Source organism: Pinus tabuliformis, chromosome 1_1 (genome assembly GCF_031772625.1).
Source record: "Pinus tabuliformis cultivar Carrire ecotype Pingquan chromosome 1_1, CPIR1, whole genome shotgun sequence".
NCBI lineage: Eukaryota > Viridiplantae > Streptophyta > Pinopsida > Pinales > Pinaceae > Pinus > Pinus tabuliformis.
Genome location: NC_142297.1, coordinates 83371368 through 83396512, shown reverse-complemented (window position 1 = coordinate 83396512; position 25145 = coordinate 83371368). Strand labels below are relative to the sequence as shown.

The 25145-nt window shown below is 37.9% G+C and overlaps 2 pseudogenes; both read right to left on the bottom strand.

Annotated features, from left to right (window-relative positions):
- Positions 1 to 13000, bottom strand: part of LOC149211719 (putative protein phosphatase 2C 25) — a 68059-nt pseudogene extending 55059 nt beyond the window's left edge.
- A 2749-nt stretch (positions 13001 to 15749) lies between these two features.
- On the bottom strand, positions 15750 to 16999 carry LOC149211718 (putative protein phosphatase 2C 53 pseudogene; annotated as a pseudogene).
- Between the last annotated feature and the right edge of the window lie 8146 nt (positions 17000 to 25145).

The following is a 25145-nucleotide window of genomic DNA, read 5'->3' as shown; positions in this document are numbered from 1 at the left end:
GAACATTATAAAAACAATAAAAAAATATATGGTCAGATCATTTTACCCATAACTCTCCACTGCTCGCCATACGATAATGCCAAATCCGGGTCGCCTTGCAAATCCATCCCAGCATATGGATACTCTGTGAAGACCATCTCCTAATGATCAAACCACTCAAAGAAGGCATTAGAGAATGAAATCTATGGCTGGCCAGCATGTCTGGCCATGAGGTCAACCCATCTCTGCATCCGTGGTTCCCTCGGTGTTGGCAATCCTAGTGAAATGTACTGTGGCTGCATCAGTGGAATCCTCTCCAAGGCAAAAGTAGTCGAAATGGAACCATAACCAAAGTTTTTTGATCTTCCATTCTTTACCATGGAGAGTTGTTCTTTTATGATCGGAAGTACCGCCTCACACCAATTGAATACCTTTGGTTCCAAGCATTCCAGGGCATACTGCATATAAGATCTGTTGGTTAAATGAAGAGCTACGCTACCAGGCAATCTAGAAAAGGTGAATAAAATGGTCCTCAAAGACCGATCAGTGACATCTCAAATATTGATCTTTCCATCCCTACTGGGCTGAGATCCATCTCTACAGAACTGGCGAATATAATCCCTCACAGATTCCTCCCCGCGGGTGGATCCCGATAGTGAGAGAGGGGCACCACGCCTTGATAACCCAGTCAAAAAGTAGATATCTTCGACTATCAAAGGAATGGATTTGCCTCTAACCTGGAATACCTGGTTGATCGGATCCCATGCATCGAGAAAATATTGCAACAAATTGATTTGTTGCCTCATGTTGGATATACAGAAGAATTTGAGCAAGCCACAGTTTCGCAATGCAGTAATCATACCCGGATCATGTAAGACAATCATGTCCTATTCTTCATGCTCATGTTCACACCATGTAACAACCATCTTGATCCAATGAATCTCTGAAACACAAACAAAAGATGAATTAGGATCCTAATTTGGTTAAAAACATGCAAAAATTTCATGAAAAACATTGTACAAACTTTCCCTTCTGCGCCTATGTTACCCTACATGTGCACAAGGTGAGATGCATACTGACTGGCCAATGTCTAGCTCAGTATGCATCACACTTTTCGATGCAGACCAGGTGTGATGGGGAGAGAACGAATTCTTCAAACCCCTGGGGCCTAGAAGAAAGGGAAAGCTTGCTCAAAATTAGAAAAGGATGGAATGCAATTGAAGAGCTTAGGGTTAGCTCCTACCTAGTCCTGACGGTGTGGAGAATAGTCCACCAGATCTCCCGAAATCAGCTGATGAAATTTGAGGGGGAAAACACCTCCAGAGCTCCAAAAATCCCAAATTTGAATGAAATGGTAAAAATGAGAGGTAAAACTGCTTTTATGTTACTATTCACTTACTTCAATTAAAATGTTGGCTTTTAAATCATTTTTCAGGCATGTATTTTTATTTCTAATCAATATGATGGAGCAATTGAACAGGTTGTACGACCATCGAAATAATCTGGCTTGTTAATGGTAAATTGAACATCTCTGACTATTATCATCAGCAATGTTTCCTCAAGGTTCAAGCTCATTAAAAAATAAACCCGCCACTGAGCATATGTTAATGCAGGGTTCAAGCTCATTAAAAAATAAACCCACCTTCAATAAATGACCTTTGTGATTGCCATGCTATCAACATTTCAAACCTTGGTTGTGTTCTTACGGTCACCTCCATTCTTTTGGCTGATCATACGCTTCCACTTGATTGTTTATCGTTTTGAGGAACAACTACGATGAGTGATTCTGTTAGCCACTGTCTTTACACTACCATGTTTGAGAAGTTCCAAACTTACCTAGAACTAGTTGTTACCCAAAAACATCTCTCGTTCCTAAAAAACGAGTCTCTTTTAAGCTCTTTTTGGACTCGCTAAATATGAAAAGGTTGCCAAGCTATTGGCATTTTCGGCTCGTTAACGTAAAGGGAAGTGCCATCTCTCCTCTACATTTTAATCTGCTTGGACTTGAGGGATCATTCCACAAAAAGATCGAGCGCTTGTTTTTTCGGCTCGCTAAAGCGATCGAAAAGTCATCCCTTTCGTATTATTTTATACTTTTTCGGACTTAAAGGATTATTCTATGAAAAATAACTGCTAGAGTTTCCTTTCCATCCCTTTTTCAAACTCTCTAAAGATGAAAAGGACCGAGTTATCCTTGTCATTAAACTCGTTAAAATAATAGTGACAAACTTACCGTCCAGACAAGAGCGAGTTTCACTATCGCTAGACTCGCCAAACATAGCAACAGGTTTGCTTGAAGGGAAAAATATAGAACAAGCATATGTTATCCTCCCCAAGCTTGACAAAATAAAGAGGTACTGGTTAACAATGACTGGGGAAAAAGGGAAGAAAACTTGAAGAACTTCATGGTAGCAGGTCGCTCTTGAACATGACACTTTCACTCCATCACCACGATTGAATCGAGTTGGGTTATTCCATTCACCAGTCATATCACCATTGGTCCTCCGTACCATCCATCTTTTGGGGTTAATGCTACCAATCCATCTCAATGTCACCGACATGTTCAAGAGAAATCATTCAGAGAATTCACCACCCAACAAATGCCTCATCCACTGCAATACCTTCACCCTCCATTTTTCATGACCGCCATTCCTGAACCTTGTATCATCAGATCGTTTTGACCTCCAGAAAATCATTTGCTTCATTTCATGTCGTAGATGTGGGATACATTAACACCCTCCTATGATGGGTCACTTCTTGTTGACATTATCTCATTATCCAAGAAGTTGACTTAGAAATAACCTTTTCAATACTTTGAAGCTTGCATGCCTCAATGGAAAGTTTCTCACTTCCAGTGACAGGTTTACATCAATGGCCTTCGACCGAACGATTTTACATGGTGTTCGACATCATATCATATATTCACACCATGTGAATTGTACTATAGTACCTTGAGGGTCATTATCATTATCGGTGATCCCTCTCATGCCTATTAATAGCTCACATCATTGGCTGGTAATAAGGTAATGTCTTTCCATGTTCAACTCTAGGACATCTTTTCACATGGATCGACTTGTACATCGAGAAAAGATTGAACGAGTTTGAAGACCCTAGATCTAGTTTCATCCATCCGGGCTGCAATATATTCAGGAAACTAAAGACATCAAATGTACATAGAAGCTGCACAAATGATCATCCAAGCTAAGGGATGATGACTCTACAAGAATCACCAGTTTGCAACAACAGATGATTATCTGTCCTATGTAAATTAAAATGAATTTATAAAGCTGAACATGGGAATGCCCACCTCAGCTAGATCATGAAAATAATATGAAGATGATGTATTGTATTATACTTTATATAGGTCACCTTCCAGTTTGAATACCTCAGATCCTCATGATAAAGCATTTCACCCAACATCAAAAGATTTACAACCTCATGCTTTAGGGGGCAACTGTTATAGACATATTTGGGCATTGCAACCCCAATCACATATGTCGATAAACCAAGGGCTCTTAAACCCCTAAAGTGTTGTTTCATACCCTAAAGAATCATGGTCAACTGATTACATCATTTCCCAAAAGTTCCACCTAAAAAACCACTCAGAACTGGACAAAACTAGACCATACAGACTGCTCCATGGTCAAGGTACGAGGCATATTGGTTGCTACACTAGCCAGGTGCGATGCATACTAAAAGAGCCTTCTGTGGGGTGTGATGAGTAAGAGTAGACAAATGGCAGAGATGGTTTGCTAAGTGGAAACCTAAAGAATCTTCTAGAAACTTCTCATATGACACTTGCTTCTCTGAATTCACCCAGGGATGAGTAAGAGATCAATGAAATCTCCAAGTGGAACCAAGAAATATCAGTGGAATGAAACTAATAAAAAAACCTAGAGTTGACTCACCCCTCTACAAATATCTATAAATGGATACCTCATCTCAGAGATCTAGAGGCTGGAATTTTGTAATTTGTAAGGAAGTGTTGTTGGTTTCTCTTTGAGAAGAGACATCGTATTGTTGGGTGATCTTGCTTTTCATGAGGTGAAGATGGCTTTGATGTTGGGAGGATGATGCTGGATCAGACAGCTGGGTTGTAATCCTCTCTTCCATTTCTACTATTAATAAAGTTCTTTTAGTTTTCCTCCATATAATCGTGTATTTGTGAATCTTGTTATTTGTGGATGCAATTATATGGTCAATGTATTTCTGATTTTGCATTGTTTATGATATCATAGATCGAGATGATTTGATGGTGTTTTTTTCTTTGACTCTACAGGTATTCTCTAAAGCGGGACAAGTAGGAGAGGAGTGCCAAGCTCTATCAAGGGAGAGAGGAAATAAGCAAGGAGCCAAGCGGAAGATCCAGGTTGGTCCTCTTTGCTTCTCTCTTATCTATCATACATAAATGAAATCTCTAAGTGCTTTGATTGTTTGTTTCTAAGATAGCTACACGTCTTAGTGGGACTCGCAGATTGAAAAGACACTAGTTTTCCCGGAAACAAGGAGGTTCTATTTCTATGCTGTAACAGGACTCTACATGCAGCCATGGATGATGAACTTTGTCCCGGAGGGTGAAACCTTCACATCGGTACCGGTATGGATTAGACTTTACTCCCTTTAGATTATTGGCTACTAGAATTTCTGAAAACAATAGGCAATAAGTTGGGGCATTTTCTAAAGATCTCAGAGGCGACCCTGAAAGGAAAATATACCTCTTTTGCCCGGATTTGTGTGGAAATGGATTTATCTGGAGCTCTTCTGGAAGTAATAATTTTGGATATGTATGATGAAGAATGGGTGCAGACTGTGGGCTATGAGCACATCCCATTTAGGTGTCGCAAATTCCATGAACATGTGCATTTATTCAGACACTGCCTAGCAAATAATATGAAAGGAAATGCGAAAACTGTTGAGGATAAGAATCATGAGGGTTTCACCAAGGTCAGGAGAAAAGGGAAAGGTGGTAAACGTCCACAAAATAAGATGAATGAGGACAGACAGACAAGACACAATCGATTCAAAATCCTAGAGAAAGAAGAGGAGAACAAGGAAACGATCCAGGATATGGAGAACATCATCAATGAAAAGGAAAAGGAAGATGACATGGAGGATATCACGGTAGATAACCAACAAAAGGATGATCTACCAAGCTGCATGGAGATAAGTAAGGACTAGGAGATGAATCCAAGTGAAGTGGGAATGGAGGACTATGAACTACAGGAGATTCTAGATAAAGAAAATCTAGATCTAGAAAAATTTCTAGAACAAGGGACGACTATAGGAGTGGACTCCCTGCAAAAAGAGGAATATGATAGGGTACACCAGCTCTTTCTATGGAGATCACAAGAAAAGGGAGCTGGAGTCAAAAGAAATCATAAAAGTCAAGAGCACAGTGGGGTCATAATGGTGGAAAATGTACAGACACAATCTTTAAAGAACTCAAGATGGAAAAGAGGAAGGAAAGACAGAATGAGCTACTCAATGAATGTGTAAAACTAATGATTAACTCAAGTAAGATGAAAGATCTTACTAGTTACTCCATTACTAACCTTTCTTAATGAAGCTCACAACCTGGACTATTAGAGGCATAGGGAATAAAAGGAAACAAAGGACTCTTAGTAATAGAATTAAGGAAGCAAAACCAGATATGATCTTTATTTAGGAGACAAAATGTTCAATGGAAAAGATTAGAGAAATTCATGAAAAGTGGCTAATTAGATATGAGTACCTAGAGGTTAAAGAAAACAACTCGGTGGGGGGGGATTCTCACGTTGTGGGATCCATAGAAATTTGGGCAAGCATCTAGGAACTATATTTCTATGGTTTGTCAACCTACATGTGATAAGGAATCATGCATGATTACAAATGTTTATGGACCACAAAAGCAAGCAGACAAACTCAAGCTTCTCATCTCCCTTGAGGATCTTAGAGCAAGATACCCCAATATGCCCTGGATTGTGGGAGGAGATTTCAATATGATAAGATCACTCTGAGAGAAAAAAGGAGGTATTAGACAGTTAGGAAGAGACTTCTTGGCTTTCCAGAATTTTATAATGAACACGGGGCTAGTGGAGACTAAAACAATAAATGGAACCTTCACTTGGAACAACAAGAGGGGAGGAGCTTCTCAAGTTGCTCCCAAATTTCATAGATTTATTATTTTAGAGGACCTCCTTCTCATAGGCACAGACATGAAAGCTTCTATTCTGCCCTTTGGAGGATCGGATCACTGGCCTGTATAGCTGGAAGCCACCTTTATGGGCACGCCCAGAAACAGAGCTTTCAGGTTTGAAAATGCTTGGCTATCTCACCCTGAATTCATTAGTAATATTAAAAAATGGTGGAAAGAAGATATGAACATCCAAGGCACTAAAATGTTCATGCTCCATCAAGGACTCAAATACATCAAATCCAAACTTAAAGAATGGAACAAAAAGGAATTTGGTGATATCTTCAAAGCCAAAAAAGAAGTTGAGTAGAAGCTACAAGAGATTAATCAGATAAACATCACAGATGGATTTACTGAGGAGTGGCTAATCAGATAAACATCATACAAAGGAATATAATTTTTTTTTCATAAATCCACCATGGCTCATAGGGCACATAACAGAATCACTAAGCTCAAAGATTCTCAAGGAATAGAGCTTGTCTCTCACAGTAATATGGAATCAGTCCTGGTACAACACTTCCTCAACATAGTAGAGGAACCCTTGGAGGATAGATCCAGGTTTATTGAACAATTCACTCAATACATCCCTCAGCTGGTCACTAGAGAAGATAACCACAATATTAATAGGCTAGTGTCAGAAGAGAAAGTCAGCAGAGTGATCAATGAAATGCAAAATGGAAAACCCCAACCCTAGATGGGTTCATTGTCGACTTTTTCAAAGCCTACTGGGAAATAGTCATACAGGATATCCTTGAGGTTGTGGAAGACTCAAGAAAATCTAAAAAGGTTTTGAAGGATCTTAATGCTTCCTTCATAACTCTGATTCCAAAAAAGGAAAATGCCATGACTCTGGATGGTTTCAGACTCATAGCCTTATGTAATGTGGTGTACAAAATCATTTCCAAAGTGATAGCCAATAGACTCAAGCCCCTTCTACCATCTCTTATCTTAGAGGAGCAAACAGGCTATGTGGAAGGACGACAATTCCTCAACAGAAATCATCCAAGCACATGAGGTGGTACACTCCCTCAAAAGCAACAAACAATCTGGTATGATCATACAATTGGACCTAGTGAAAGCCTATGACAAGCTAAGTTGGTCTTATATAAGAGAAATTCTAAGGGCCTATGGCTTCGACCAAAATTGGATAAGATGGGTTTTGGCACTTGTCACCACGACCAGTTTCTCTATATTGCTCAATGGAGCTCCATCAAGAACCTTAACACCATCCAGAGGTCTCAAACATGGAAATCTGCTCTCACCTTTCCTCTTCGTTCTCATGATGGAAGGGCTTAGTAGAGCATTCAAAGTGGCAAATGCTGAAGGATGAATCCAGGGTATCAAACTCACCAAAGATGGAGCGACAAATACTCATAAACAATGTGTGGATGATATGATGCTACAGGGTATACCCACAGTCAGGGAAGCGAGAGAGATCAAACATATCTTGAATGACTTTGCTATGGCAGTAGGCACAGAGCTAGGACTCAACAAATCCAATTTTTTTTCTTTAATACCATATTGCTATTCAGAGAAATATTACCAGAATTATTGGGTTTCAAAGGGAACATCTACCTTCCAAGTATCTAGGCATACCTCTTACTGATAAACCTTTGAGAAAGAGTGTGTGCGAGCCAACAATTAACAAACTTCAAGACAAGGTATGGAAATGGACACACAGGTCACTGAACTTGGCAGGATGCCTGGTGCTCACACAAGTGGTCTTGTAGGCAATTCCCATTTTCATGTTCTTAGCTCTTCCTGCTCCTAAAGGCATTAAGCAACAGATTAGGAGTATACAAACCGATTTTCTATGGGGTAAAAGTGAAGAGGAAAAGAAGTGGGCTTTAGTAGCCTCAGACAAGATTTGCAAGCCCAAAAACCATGGTGGCTTGGGGCTTCATGACCCAAAAACCCTTAGTAGAGTTTCGAGAGTCAAACTTTGGTGGAGATGGATTAAGGAATCGACAGCTCCTTGAGCTAAGCTATGGAAACAAAAAAAAAAGCCAAGTATCGGTAGGAAAAGGATCACATCAAAATTTCAGGGAAAATCAGGGGCTCCAATATTTGGAATCTGGCCTGGGTGAATAAAAGTATTGTTTAGAAACATAGCTTCTAGGAAATTCGAGTAGGGAACCCAGCAAGATTCTGGGAGGACAAGTGGCAACAGGAACCCAACCTATATAAGGATGAATTAGCAACTCTAAAGAGAGACACAGATAACAAATGGCTGATTATGGTTAAAGATTTCTGGGACCAGGATAGGGATAATGAAAAATGAGGAATTGGAAGGATTTGGGGCATAACGATGACAATCCTTTGAAGGTCCTAGCAAGAATCCTTGCCCTGGAGTTGCATAGAAGGATTCTAGTATCCTCCTTACCTGACCATTAATATGGGGAAAGAACACCGAAGGCAACTTTAACCTCAAAGAAGCTAAACAGGAAGCAACATGATTTAACTATCTCAATATTGATCTAGTCTGGAAGAAACTATGGCAAAGCCCCCATTGGATGAAAATAAAGTTATTCATCTGGTTAGTGCATCAAAGAAAAATATTAGCCTAGGAGAATCTAAAAAAAAGGCTTTATTGGCCCCTCCCAATGTCATCTCTGTGGCTCTAAAGAGGAGACGATGGATCACCTTCTCAACCTCTATCCTTTCACATCAAACGTATGGGACTAGGTGGCCTCAATCGTTAGGCAAACAGATAAGGATAGTCTCAACATTTCCAACATTTTGAAGAACTGGTGGGTAAATTTCTCACGGAATGAAATTATTAATAAAGCCTGAATTCTGGTACCAAGCTTTGTTTTCTGGAATGTTTGGAAAGAGCGCAACAATCAGATCTTCAAAGACAGAGCAAGAGAGCCCCAACACATAATTGCCCAAATTTTGAGGCGTCTCAAAGACACGATAAGGAGCTTGTTGATAAATCCTCCTAAGGATCCTCCTCTGCCCCAAGAGGCGAGCATTATTATGCATTTGGGTGTCTAAGCCATAAACCCACAGGGCTTAATCAAGGGAGTAAGCTAAATTAATGCAAATATTAATATCTGGCAGCCTCCTCCTCATGGCTTTCTAAAGGTTAATATAGACAGAGCTTATAAAGGCAATCTAGGGTTAGCCGGCTTTGGAGGGGTTATAAGAGATGAAAAGGGTCAAATAAGGAAAATATTCCATCGCCACTTGGGCAAGGCTACTAACAACATGGCAGAGCTCATGGCACTAGAACAAGGCTTGGAAATTTTTTTAGATTCTGATATGCACAATGTCATCATTGAAGTAGATTCAGAATTGATTATTAGAGCGGCCAAGAAAATATGTAATGTTACTTCTCTAGATAAAGTTTCAAAGAACTAGAGGATTTTACAAGTCTTTCATCGTATCCACTCCCACATGCAAACCTTAAAAACTCTCAGCTTTGTCCATGTGAAGAGGAAAGCTAACATGTTAGCGGATCGCTTGGCAAACGAGGGAGTCACCAACATGGATAGGGATTCTCAGTATGAATGGGATCTTGTACCCCCAGGCAAATTGCTACAAGACTATCTCTATTAGGAGGACAAATATATAGAGCTATGGATTCACAGGAAGGACTGAGATGGTACAAAAGATAGGAGGGAGGACATGCTACCCTAAATTGTCTGCCCTCTTTGGGTGTGGGCAACAGTCACAATTCAGTATTCCTTCGGACCCACTATGGAAGCACTACAGGTTGGGTCGCCTAGGGAACAAAACATTATGTGGAAATGTTAATGGTGTTTTCAGTTTAACAACGATTTTGGGAGGACATAACAAGAACCGTGCGATGCGGAGATCAATGACTACCGCTTGGCAAAAGAGTGTGATAGTTATTTCGCGAGGCGTTGTTTTCTAAAACTGCAAAAGGTTTATCGAGCGGGGTCTAAGTGGTATCGGGTTTTTTTTAGGAAGGCTCTGATTCTACTCTTCGTGTGACACATAGCAGGGAGATGTGAGAGAATACCATTCTCATCGGATGCTTATCCCTCATGTGACTTGTCCACCCGATATCTCCGTAAACCATTGGATCATCAGTGGGAGATCAACAGTGTATGTTTGATCATGCAAGTTAACTTGGTGCCTCGGACCCAAAAAAAGTTTAGAGGGCTAGAATAAAGTTTACGCTAGGTCGTTTGAATGGTTTGGTGTGGGTTGTTGTGGGCCTCTGTTTAGTGCGTGTCTAGTGGATACTGACAGGTCGGTTCAGACGGTGTGCGACTCTACAAGCTCTATGAAGTTTCTAGTTGATCTCCCTTATTGGAAGTCTAGTGGACCCTCACTTGTAACTTCTTTTGAGGGCTCAAATTCTTTCAGTGCTAGACAACATGATGAGATGGTCTACTAATTCCCTGTTGTCCAGAGTAAACGGAGGTAACTCCCCGGTTGTCTTATTAAGACTTCGCATGGTTTTGGATGCGTGGTTAGGTATTTTGTTTGCATAGCTGCCTATTGAACTCTCACGGGGCTGCAACTTGTAAATTATGTATTTTTAACTAGATTAATAGATGGTCCCACTCTTACTTGATCAAAAAAAAAAAAAATGTTAATTCAACCTGTATGACCTACCAAGTGTCAACATGGGATTGGCCCATCTAACCACCATACCTTCCCAGTCAATTTGATGATGTCAGTGCCACATCACTATATGTCCTGCCTAGTCAAAATGATGAGATATATGATTTGGCACTAGTTTTGAGTGATTTTTAGCACTTTGATTTTTTAACATATTTTTGATCCCCTAGATGAGTCAAGGTTACAAGTTTGTAAGTTGTTTATTCCCCATTTGTAGTGTGTTATGTGGATGATTTCTTAACTATGGAAGGGTCTATATATTTATATCCAAATGGCATGGGTAGACATTTAGAGATCTATTTTCAATCAACTATCTAACTTGGGTTTCTTGAAAGGGGAGTAAACATCAACACTTGAACATTGAACCCAAGATTAAAATGGAGCTTATTAGTCTAGTTCAACATAGTGACTAGCACATGTATAGGGGACCTTGCTTCTTTCTAGGGAAATTCTAGGGGCTAATATTCATAGGTGGGCTAATTTTCCATGCTTTTTCCAAAATCAATTTTCAAAAAACAATTTTCCAATCTCCATGTTTTCTAGAAAATATTCATCCAAATTTTATAGTCTAAAATTATTTTAACTTAGAAACCACCAAATTTTATAATTTCTGAATAACATCATTACAAATTTTAATATTTTTACAAAAAAGATTCTAAGAATTTTACAACTTGCACATTTTCTACTAGTAAGATTCACCAAGGTTTCTAAACTTTGAAATAAATTTCTATCATTAAAAGTTTTCCATATTTATTTCTCCTACTTCAACATCATGATCCATGGTTAGACATGAGACTCTAGTATATGGTGATTGTACTTTTTCATGACAAGATTCAAGGGAAACACTTTTTTAAGGAGGGTCGAATGTAGCCTACAAAGAGGGGTGATATAGGGTGCCTAGGAAGATACCCAAGGGAAATAATACATGATTCCATTCAATGTAAAGTGGACTCGGTTCACTATATTATTAAACAAGACCCACTATAATAGTTAGTAGTGATTAAATAAAAATGGGGCCTCACTAAGGAGGGTCCATAAATAGTTAGGAGTTTGTTATGATTAGATTTCTCTATACTTCTCTTGATAATTATAAATAAGGAAGAACTCCTTCTTGTAGGTGGAGAAGAATGTTGTAAGCAAGCTTAACTCATTAGAATGTTGCCCCCTTGAAAAGGAAAGTGAACAAGAGTGGAATCCTTTTATAAATGTATCAATTGTAAAGTGTTACCTTACCTTAAGAGTTTTGATATTAATAAAATGAGAATAATTTCCATTTTGTTCTTTGTTATTTTGATGTGATTATATTTTCATATCTAAGGCACTTAACACTTGTCACAAGAAAAAAACTAGTTTTTTTTTCTCTGTATACATGGACCTAACATGATTTTAATATTAACATACATACTAGATACCTACACAATTATAGAGACTAACTATATTTTCATAATGTGTTATGGAAATATGTCAAAACAAGTCTAATAAAAGGTGTTTAAGAAATTACCATTTGATTATATTGAACAAGTTGTTTAAGAAGTCACTATTTGATTATATTGAACAAATTTAACTAGAATTACAACCAAGATAAATGGTATTACACTTAAGTACCAATCATTATATATAAACTATCAAAACAAGTCTAATTAAAGTTGTCTAAGAAATTACCATTTAATTATATTTAATAAGTTGTTTAAGAAGTTACCATCTGATTATATTGAACAAATTTAACTAAAATTACAACCCCACTATTACACTTAAGAACCCATCATTATATATAAACTATGATCTAAAATTACAACTATTACACTTAAGAACCCATCATTATATATAAACTATGATTTAGTGTATCTAGAAAAATCAAATTTTTTTAAATGCAAATATCTTCTCAAATGATATTTATCATTTATATATACAGTAAAGATTTATCTCTGCTAAGGTAGATTCAAATCTTTTCTCTAAATTTTATACTTTCAAAAAAAATTAGGACTTCAAGAATTTAATCTCTAAAATATGATACATTCAAAGTCTATTTTCTACAACACGTCTACGCTCTGGAACTCACTGAGAGTCTAAGTTCCTCATGATTAAAAAAGTCTATATCATTTACGTTGCCAGTTGTTTTCTTTTTACACACCTGACGGCAATGGAAGCCACCTCCACGTCCATCCATGAAAAGCCAGAGAAACTCCACTTGGCATATCGCTTCTCATTTACATGTGGTCGCCGTTCATCAGCAAAAATAGATCCTTTCTGCATTCTGGAGTGGTGGGGCGTTCGACTCTGCAGTGAACTCCAGGTGGGCGTTCAGAATCATTCATGAACTTGGTATTGTCCAGTTAGTGACTAGTCCCAACTGTACTTGCAAGGTGGCCCATATAAATTATCCAATTGCATTGTTACACCTATAAAATGATATTTGGTGGCCTATACACCTATGGGGTAAGACTACTACTTGCTACAACATGGAAAAAATGTCACTTGGTGAAGGGAGTAACATGGTATCTTTTAAGAAATTAAATATTATAGTTATCTAAAATATTTTAGATCATTGTTCTAGTTTGAAAAATCTCACACACAAAATGTAGGTAAATATTCAATAGGAAATCATATCATTTACTATTAAAATTGGGAAACTTTTGCTAAAAAATATCAATTTATTCATATATGTAAAAAATAGGCAATTTTTTAAAAAATAGATAATTATATTTTATTTTTAAATGACCAAAAGATAGCTAATGGGAAAAGTTTCACCCCCAAAAAATCCTTAGGTAACACATACACATAGTCAAATCACATAAAAGGAGACAGAGGATATCTTTTATAATAGAAATTTAGTAATAAACCACAAAGCAACAATTAATCTTCTTCATTATGAAATAGTGGAGATGGAAAAGTAAATGGAGGCCATGTGTTTCCATCTCATTAATGATATAGCTTTTGAAAACCAAAAGCCTACCAATGAGGATGTGAAATCTAAAATGGATCCAAAATGGATCGAAATGGATCATGATTTAGATTAAGGAAAAATATTAGCAAAAGAAGAGCTCACTAAATTTGTTATTGTGAAAGCTATTGAACATTCTATGAAAGTTGTTGTTATGGAAGTAATAGTGTTATATCACTATAGAGGAATGAGCTACAAACTATTAATTTAAAGCTATAGAGGTGGATAAAGTAGGAGGTTGCAATTGTTGGTGTGATGGCCACACCTTGAATTACTTAGCTACCCATTTTCCACAAAGAGCTTTGATATGCCAATAAAGGAGCCAAATAATTAACAAAATAAAAAAATAAAATGAGAACCTAAAAGGGAATGGTACCAATAAGAAAAAGAGGGGGAAATAAAAGGGCAACAACATTTGGATTTCTAGCTATCTAAATAGATCTCAATGTTGTCCTTTTTATAACAAATTAGAATGGTTTCCCTACCAGGATTAGTAAGGTTTTGGTTTTATTCTTGGAAGAAAATCTCTAAAATCCCACAGAGCAATAAATACCATACCAAATTGGTTTCCTGAAGTTGGATATTAAGGGTAAATAACTATGTACTGTGGTTATCCCATTGTGTATGGTTTTAGTTCAACGTGTTTAACAATTGTTTTAGATTTTTCTATAAATATTAGCATAGATTCATGTGTTAATTCATGTTATTGCATTGTTTAGATTTTGGTAGCATTTAAGTAATGGTTCTTGTGTTTATAAATCACTATTCATGCTCATTTAATCTTTCTATGTAGTGTGACAATTATATAGACATGTACATAGGTGTCAAATATATTTTTACACTCACAATAACTTTTATTTTAAAAATAGACAACAAAACAATTTTGCACACAATCATATTGTAATTCATTTTATATTAGTTAGAATCATTATAATTGATTATTATTAGTTTGAGACATTAACTCACTTATCTACAAACAACGAGCTTGTTTTTCAGTCATCTTGTTATTACCTTAATTTTGTTGTTACCTTGGTATAATCCACAATGAATAAGTGAAATGTATCAACAATGTTGTAATAAAATAATTTTCTCCCTCACTCAAATTTAAAATGCATAATGACATATTTCTTTATTTATAGTGTTTATTTCAGTGCAAAATGTATTTAATAATAAAATAATTTTCTCGTCACTCAAATTTAAGATGCACAATGACATTTCTTTATTTAAAGTGTTTATTTCAGTGCTATAGCATGGTATTCAATTTCCTTTAGACATATAACTCTCAGTTATAGTACAATAGATAAATTTGAGGGGTTTCAAATAAGGTCTTAATACTTAAAATTTAATCTCCTGAAATATATTTCTCTTTAATCATAATTACAAAAAATAGAGTAACATTATTTCCCATTAAAGTTTTATATGGATGAATTGTTTGGACTAGAAGTCCTGGAATATAGATCATATTCACTAATTCTGATTCTATAGTGTAAGCATTCTACCTCATTCACTATTTTCTTTGAATCCACACTAACAATCCATATTGGTGAATTACTCCATGTCCCTCAATTACGGATCATACTCTAAAACTTAGTCTATACGCTAACTCTTCTGCCTTCAACACCATTTCAAGTAGTTTCGAAGTAGAATTGAAAGTAGATTGAGTTTTTGAAGTAGTTTCAAAGTAGAATGACAGGACGTACCATAAAACATATAATTATTACTGCCACTAAACTTTTTTATATGATGTTCGATGTATATGTCAACTGCACTAGTAAAGTGGCAAATTCTTATGACTCTGCTTTAAGAAATTTAAACATGATGGTGAAAAATGAAATTAAAGAATAACGGTGAAAACAAGTTTTTATGACAGTATTGGAAAATTTAAGCATGATCACCAAAATTGAATTGGAACTGTACAAAAATGGATGTGGTTGTCTCCCAGCTTTCCCGCTACTTAATTAGCAAGTGTACAGGGTGTGGTCGTTTTATTGTCTGCAACACCCATGTTGGTCAGATGGGTGTAACCAGTCTACTGGTATCCCTCCGCTCACCTGACAGTTTCTAAATCTCTTTCATGCAAAAATGTGGCAGTTGTACTATCATCACACTAATATCATCTTGAGATTTTCTAGTTACTGCTACTTCTACAAGCTTTTTGCAAGCAGCCATAGGACCTCCTGCTAATGGTATAAAATTAGGTAGCTTCTCGACGCAGAAAGGCCTGGCAATATCCACTGCTTCCTGATTACTTATTTTATCCCACATCCCATCTGATGCAAAAATTAAAAACTCACAATCAGATGTAATTTTAATCTTTCTCGTCTCTGGTTCAGCGGTTACCCATTCTTTCAAGTGTGAATCCCCTATTGCCCTAGATACAGCCAGAGATCCCTGAACTCGCCAAACTCCGTGGCGGAGCTCCACAATTCCACCCAAATTTTCTATCCGTTGTCGCTCGTCCTCCCTTCCAGCTCGATGATCACATGTAAGGGCTTCAGCAGCGCCCTCTCTGCTCATAACTGCTCGACAATCCCCAGCATTGGAAACCACTAAGTTACCGCCTTTAATCAGAGCGGTCACACAAGCAGTACCGCTGCCAACCTCCTGCTTCAAAAACTCAGCATCTGTTGTTAAGTATCCAGCTCTAACGGCCTGCTCAAGAAAGTCTTGGGTTTCATCTTCCATGCTGAGAATAGCGTCCACAATATTCTGCCCAAGATTTTCGGCAGTGAAAGCTGCAGCTTTCCGACCACCATGACCATCGAACACACCAAAAAAGGCCTGTCTGGAATCACCGAGAACATTGACAATGGCTTTGTGGGTATCCTCCATGAATTCTCGCCGACCTTTTTTGCTCGAAACTGCATAATGAGTACCCTCCTCATTCACCTCCTTCGGCTGCTCCACTGCCGAGCACGGCACGTTTAGGCCCGACAGCTGCAGCGGAATATCCAGCCTCTGCGGTCGTTTCCTTTTGAGAGGAGGCAAAGGGAACTTGCGGACATGCGAACCATTATCCTCCGGGACATTGACACAAGAAGGGAAAGGCCTCTTGGCCGGGCTCTCCCCGCTCTCGATCCACAGCATATTTTCGTCTCTGATGGTTAAAACAGGCCTCAGCGGAGACCCCACACAATTTACATGGATGCCGCTGCTCCTGGGCGTCTGGAAACCATGATTCCTGGGGGAAGCTGCCCATATCTCAATACCAGAATTGTGTATAGAGGGGGACATGCAGGAGCCGAAGACCGAGGGAGAATTCACTGCTACAATGCTAGCCATGTTAACAATCTGTGGATCTGCTGGCGATGATGGTGAACTTTGTTGATACCTTTGTATTCTTGTTGCCCTATCACAGGATCTCTGCAACGGTGATAAATAAATGAACTCTTCTCTCGTTTCAGTTCAGTTGAATATCTGTCTCCGAACCTGTTAAACATAGACGATTCCAGCATTCTTATAGCGTTCAATCGTTTCATATGAGACAAGATTTTGGAAAAAGTCCAGTTTTCTGCCCCCAGCATGTGCCCAGTCAATTATCCACTTAATACAAAGGTCTATGCTCTGAAACACGCTGAAGGAGTGTATGTTCCTCATGATTGAAAAATTCTCCATCATTTACGCTGCTAGTTATTTTCTTTTTTACCCACCTGACGACAATGGAAGCGACCTCCGCCGACCATCCATGACATGACAAGGTTGACAAGTTCCACTTGGCATATCGATTCTCATCTTCATGTGCAAAAATAGATCCTTTCTGCATTCTGGAGTGCCTGGCGTCCAGAATTGTTACTCATTCCATAGTCAAGCGGGTGGGCCGTGGGTGATGGTGATTGATCCCAGAGTCAGGCGGCTACGTACACCAGAGTCGTTATATACTATAGTGACAATGTCCAAGTATACTGTCATATCCCTATTTGCAACTACCCTGAGTAAAAAGTAATTCTAAATTAAAAAAAAAAAAAACTTACGAATCAGTTGTTGAACTGATTCTTGAATTAGTTATTGAACCGATTCTTGATTCCTGTAAAATGGAACGAGGGGATGCTGGTCTGGGTGTCTTTTGGATGGAAGAGCGTGTTGAACTGATTCTTGAATCAGTTATTGAACCGATTCTTGATTCCTGTAAAAGGGAACGAGGGGATGCTGGTCTGGGCGGTCTTTTGGATGGAAGAGCGTGACACAGAATATGATTGAAGGTCACGTGTTCGATCTGTATCTTTGTTGAGAGACAGACAGAAGGAAAAAGGAAAATCTTTCCAAGAACAGAGAAAGAGAAAAGAAAGAAATGAATGGGTTAAGTCTGATGAGGATCAGATAACCTGGCACAGAGGTGCACAGAACCTGTTGAGGGCTGAAGGCCTGCAGGATGGCTCGGGGGGAGAACTGCATCTGAGTGATGAGTCTCAAGGTTGGGTGGACGAGCAGAACTAAAGTTCAGGTGACTTATTTGTTTGAGAACCAAATCCAGTTCGGGTGAACCAGGTATGGTCCCAAAACTGTGAAAACCCCTGAACAGCAGTTGTATTTGCTTTATTTATTAAGAGAATCAATAGGAAATATGCGTTATGATTTCTCTAGAAGCTGTAGTTAATGTGATTATACAGGAAAGACTCCTCTCTGTATGACGGAATGTCATTAGCGAAAGAGAGTCGTTGCAGAATACCCAGTGTATTAGGGTATTATAACCAGCGAGAAATTATTAAGCACTGATCTCAGTGACAGAGATAAAGTACCCTCACGGGTTGAAATATGGATTCTGTTAGCAGATATTATTATACCAAATACTGGTATGAGGATCGAAACTTTACAAGGTGAACCGCTGAGACAGGTGTAGCGGTACTGTAGGTAAACGAATTGAAATAAAGAACCTTGGAAACCCTATCGAAACTATGCACAGAAAGTCGTGACAGAATCTGTAAACGCATAGATAAACACGGGTAATAATATTAAACTGTATAGTTGAATCAAGCGAATGCCGTTATTCCTCGACTGTGGTCAGAGGTGAGTCATGAGAGCATAGCAGAGGGTAGCTAGCTCGGGTATAATCTAGAAGGAAAACCATATGTATTTCTTGTAAACCCGCATATACAAATCTAGAAAGGGCATCATGGTTATGTTACCATCCATGCGTTTATATTAAACTGTGCGTTTATATTAAACTGTGATAGAGATGCAAGTAATATATTTACCCTGTGCATGAGATTATAACCAAAGAACATAGATGACTATTTGTATAACTGTGGAAAGACGCATAAACTATATGCAGAACTATGCATGCAACCGAATGGTACAAAACCCAGAATAATTGTAAAAGCTATGCGTGCATTTCTAGAGAACGAAAGAATAGTAAACGAGCAGTGCCGGAATGCATGCATTGTAACCGATACAAATTAAGTTTGCATAGAGTAAAGTTATAAATACTGATAGCATAAGAACAGTGGGGGTTCGCCGCCCTTTGAAGCATGTAATCATAGCTGAAATGAACAAATCCTATGAACAATCACGATATTAACAAAAGGAGAATAGAGTATTGTCCCTCAACTGTAAACAATGCTATGGACTGTATAAGTCTATTAATCTGTTTATACAACACCGGGTCAATAACTTGGCCATCTCCTCGGCCGCCGGACAAAACCCGAATAACACAGGGAGTAAAATAAACCCTGGAATGTCAAGAACAAAAATTATGACAATCATAGGCTTCGGTAAGCCGGTTGCAGGGCTTGAGCGCGGAGGCTCAACCCGCAAGCAAAACTCAAAACTATACAAAGGTCTCTGTAAATCTAGTAAATATAAACTTTGGAACTGAACGAAAGTCTACGAAAATAACCAGATAACCATAGTGCCCTGTTAAATAACCTAAGGGCAGGAGAATGCAACCAGGAGGGTTCTCGACAGAGAGTACCTCTGCAGATAATGCAAGAAGGCCCGCGTGGAGGCGGAGGCCTGCACATCCAAACACCTTGTCTTAATATCTAAAGAATTCTGCGAATATATGACAGACAGTGAGGTAATCGTAGCTTACCTGGAAACCAGAGGGTTGAACCTTCGTTGGAACCCAGCTTCGTTCCATGAAATAGCATGCGCACGCTGGCTGAAGCAAAGCAAATAAAAAGCTAAACATTACTGTAACGAATTGTAAATCCTGTAACTCAAAGGAGCAATATGAACTGTGAATTCATCGCCATTAAACCGAAAACGCATACCTGTAGAGACCAGTGGGCGAAATTTATCATCTGCTGGACATTCGCTGAGCAAAGCGGCGATGCTGGTAGAAGAAACCCTGGACTGGTGTGCAGAGCCGGAGCCGAATACAAGTGAACAAGCAAATGAACCCGGAGGCATAGGAAGGGGCATAAATATCCCCGTAAACCCTTGACCGATTGTCATCCGTTGGATTGAGGGTTTAGATCTGAGCCGTAGAGTTAAGGCGGGAATAGGGATCGTCAAAACCGAGATCCCCGCACCCAAGGAGTCACATGGCTGGAGAAGCCTGAGACTGCCACCTAAACCTCTCCGGACTGGTGTCTTTAAGTTGATAGTGCAGCGGTGGTTGTAAGTACTGTGGTCGGACCATTACAGGCCACGCCACATTAATTTACACATGGCACACGAATGTGGAAAACATATGTATGTAGTCGACCCTTTATGCATATAGTGTTTGAACATTGAAACATGAATAAGACAGTTGACTGTTCTTTGATGCATATATATAAGGTTGAATGCTTACGTTTTACAAATACAAGTACAGCTGTAAATACCGAAACCATATGTGCTATATGCCAAGTAATTATAATATGTGCCATATGGGTCGAATGCCGAATAGATATAATGTGTGCCATAAAGTGTTAAATGTCAAGGTGAATATGAACTTGATGTGTGCTTAATGATGATATAGGTTTGACCTACGATAAAAAAAAAAAAAAAAAAAAAAAAATTATTTATGTATTTAGTAACAGAGGTGTGACAAATGGTATCAGAGCCAAAGGTTGCAATACTGGCGCCTTTGGGAATTGGTAAGCGGAAAGGATATTGAAGTACGCCATTAACTCAGGTATGAGTTTAATCATTCGCATATTCATTTATGTCGTACACTACTTTCGGCGTGACAGGTGTGATTCATGTTTATAACTTCTTTGAGAAGTAGGTGATAAGTTGTTGCATAACTACGTTCATAACGTTGGATTCCTGATGAGGATAAAAGACAATGAAACTTTTGTCGCACTTAAGAACGATATTGAACACTCATTGACAAAAGTGACAATCAACTACCAAGTTTGATTTGCAAATATGGCAATAACAATGATGTATTTAATGAACAAATTGAAGTTACAATGAACAAAACTTAGGGGAACATCCTTGAATAGGATGAAAAAATTGTTAAGAGGACATTAGAAGAACCCCTTTAGATATTGAAAACATGCAATGAGTCAAGCAGCGAGACTTAATTGTCATAACTAACTTTTGAATCAGTCTTGTCATGGATGCATGAAGACGATTGGTGGTTGAGATTGGTTAGTGTTAATTCAATTGAACTAAGATCGTTACAGATCGTAACCAAGTGAAGGTTGATTGATGTCGCATGCATGAAATGTGTGTATGAAGATTTTATTTTTGTTACTCTCTCGGTGCTATAGTCCAGTTGTGCACGAGAAGAGTTCTTAATTTTATTCACCATGAGAATGCATGATGAATAGTATATGCTTATGTCCTAATAGTTTTAATGATGATTACCCTCTAATTGACTGAAATCCATTAGCATGGTATGTGCTGATGTTAATCATTACTTGTTGGGAGACAAAAAAAAAAAAAAAAAAACCATTGGAGCCTCGATTAAATGATGGTTGAATTTATCTCCACTATGGGAATGATGGATTTCTTATGCATGTTGCATTCCAGTGTGAAGTTAAGGGTAGAGGCATGTTCAGTGGGTAACATTTCTAGGACCCATTCATGGTATAATTACATGTGATAATTATTCATAAATAAACTACCTGTGTTAATACAGTTGTCAGTAAACTCTAATTACCTTCCCCAACCATAGATGCTTCGAAAGGAAAAGGAAGCAAGAAGAAGGAAGAAGACCGTGCTGTAGGGACAGACGGAGATGGGAAAAGAAATCGCTAAGCCTGGTGATGACCAGATAGAGCAAGCTTGGGTATCAGAATCTTGCAGAAAACTCTAAGTCTGGAAATGACTAGATAGTGCTTGATGTGCATGAGAGTATTCCCTTGACCATGCTTAAGGAGTTGGAAAAAGATAACTATGGTGTATTGATGTTAATGATTTTCGTAATGCTTCCTTGAAGTCATTGTTCTGAAATGGACACATAGTACCGTTATGATAGTTGTTGCGTCTAGCATCAAGTGGTAACTCTGGTGCGTGTGTGACACTTAGGAGATTATGCTTCTAATCGAATAAAGTAGAGCCATTGCTTTCGGTAAGGGTGGTTAACTTGTTAGTTATGCATGTTGATCCAGGGATAAGATAAGTGTCTTGTCCACTTTCTTGAAGAACACATATGAATGTCTTATATGATTTCTTAGTAGAGAAAGTATTTGAATGCATGCAATAAAAGAATGGTTCTTTTATAGATTTTCTTGGTAAAGAAAATGGGATAAGGCATGCAGTTAAAGATTGACTGTTTATATGTTTTCTTATGATAATACTTGCAGTAAAAGAATTGGTTATTTTATATGCTTCTTAGTAAAAAGAATTGGTAGTTCCTCCTAGTCGGACTACATGTGAGTCTTGTGAGAGAAATGTTTGTCTCTCGTTGTTTTTCTTGGAGTAAAATCCTTGCTAAATATAGCCAAAGTATCTTCTTGAGAGAAGAGGATGAGGCATATGAATGTCCCGAGGACATAGCATGGAAGGTGGTCAAGTTTTCTGGAATTAAAATATGTATCTTTATTTGATAAAAGCTTCTTGGAAAATATATATATATATATATATATATATATATATATATGCTAATTGCATTATGATTCTAGTTAGTCTCTAAGTTCTAGTGAAATGATTATGCATTACATGCATGATAAAAGATAACTAAGGATGTGCTTCTAGGCACATAGATATTTATCCCTAATTTCTTGAGGAAAGAGTATATTACCTATATACGTAAATATAGTCTCATCCTAAGAGTATGCATACTTCATGTATGAAGATAAAGGATTTTAAGAGAGTTCTTGAAAATGGAAATAAAGGTTCTGTCCTTTAAGAACACATTAGAATAGTGTTCATACAAGAACCAAAAAGTCTTAATTGTTTCGTGAAAGGAACTATGTACATTAAAGTAAAATAATTGTGTTAGGAGAACACATGTTGCATATTGGTAGCTATTTTGACTTTGGAATTATGAGTCTGTGTGTACTTAGAGAAAGTGGTCATGTTAGCTTCCTTGAAAATAATACTCTCTTGGAGAGATTGTCTTGTTGGAAGAGCTGTGTTGATTGCTTGATTTGATGCATAAAGGATAAGTAAACCTTGTTTTTGTATCTTGGTTTTTATGCCAAAAGATAGACATCTTTAATAATTTCTTGAAAGGGAATCTTGAGAAATCCTCACATCGAAAGATAGAGAAATGAGGATTAAAATGACTTCCTTAAGAAAGAGGTATGTGGTTTGTCGTATGAAATGATGGTGGTCTTCTCGTGAAGGGAGTAAGTGTTGCATACATTAAAGAAGGGCTTATATGATAAGCAATAGTATGCACAAAGATTAGTCATCGTGACATGAGAGTTATGTTCTCATATGTTAGAGAAATTATGTTTAATTACACTAACAATGCATGACCAAAGTTAGCCATAATGAAACGTAAGATAACACTCCAGTAATGACGATTGGAGTAAGACCACAGACTATGGCAAAATTGGAAATGGTTAGATTATTAATTCAACTGTTGTCGACATTTATACATTGTTGAATATTTGCATACGCTTTTATACATGACAATATTGTATGCATGAGAATTCTTGGAAATTGAATACGTGTTAACTGATGCATATTTATAACTAACGTTGCTGATGAGATTAAGTAGTGGTAGCTTAATGGCAACAAGAAAACTCATCACATAAATTGCTGCAATGTGAAATACAATTATAAATGAGAAAGAATGATGTTATATGATATGCATGAATTATGTTATTTGAAAAATTTGCATGCATACAACGTGTATGATGGATATGTTTCCCATCAATCTTGATGTTGTGGACCCATGTTGGGGTTAAGTGTAAATGCATGGTATACATGCATGTTTGTTGTGCTAATGATAATGTTCATATGGTTCATTGTGTAAATTGCTTTGAGAAAGAGTATTAAAAGAGAAAATATTCATGCTATGTCTGGTTAGGATCAGATGGCATAAGAGGAAAAGAATTTTCCTGTGTACGCTATGTCTGGTTAGGATCAGATAGCGTTTACTGGCGAGACCAGTGTAATTGCGGTCGAGTAGGACCTGCAAGTGCTTGGGTTGATGGCAGTACCTGCCCGGAGGGGTTGATGGTACTTGTCTGCCCGGAGTTGGGTTGATGGCAGTACCTGCCCGGAGGGGTTGATGGTACTTGTCTGCCCGGAGTTGGGTTGATGGCAGCTACCTGCCCGGAAGGGTTGATGGTACTTGTCTGCCCAGATCTCCTCTCCCTGGAATTCTTGAGCTGGTGGGCCAGTGGAATTCCATGTTAGACCTGGTAAGGTCTCTATCAAAGAAACTGTCTGGATGTGAAAATGACTCGATTTGGTTGTGAGAACCAGTTTCCATGGATTGGGAATTCTTTAGTCCATTGTGGTCTCATGGCTAAAGGAATTAACTAATCAGCTATATGTCATGTTAAAAATGAATTTTACATATAGTTGTGTAAAATATGTTATGCACATTTAACAAGAAATGAGCTTAGTGCTCAATAAAGGATAAATGGAATCTTATTCCCTTTATTGTGTTATTAATGTTGTGAACATCTTAGTGGGAGCTAAGACAATTCTTGCTTAATGCAGTGATTGACTGTTTTGATGATTAGAGGGCTAGGTGCTCTTTTGATACTTCTCGAAGTACTTTACGAATGTCTTGAGTGAGAATTCGTTCAGTATGCACGTGAGCAGTGATTCATCATTTGATGATTAGTGTTAGTGCTCTTCAAGTACTTGTAAAAGTACTGTGATTTAGAAAGCATCTAACATTGCACAATTGATTGCTAGTCAAAAGTATCTCATTTGACTCAAAATATAGTGACTAATGTGGTTGAATTTGTTAGTCATATATTACAGGAACTATTTACCATGGAAGGTTGAAGAATTGTCCAACCTCTATTAAAAGGCTTACATGAAAGTATTCATGATTTTCAAAGCATAAGATGGTAGGCTATGGTAAGTTCACACAGAATTGTTTATTATGAATGAATAAGGGCCAGGTGGTGGCGAGCATATTTTGCAATTACGAATGCTTATGATTATTGATGC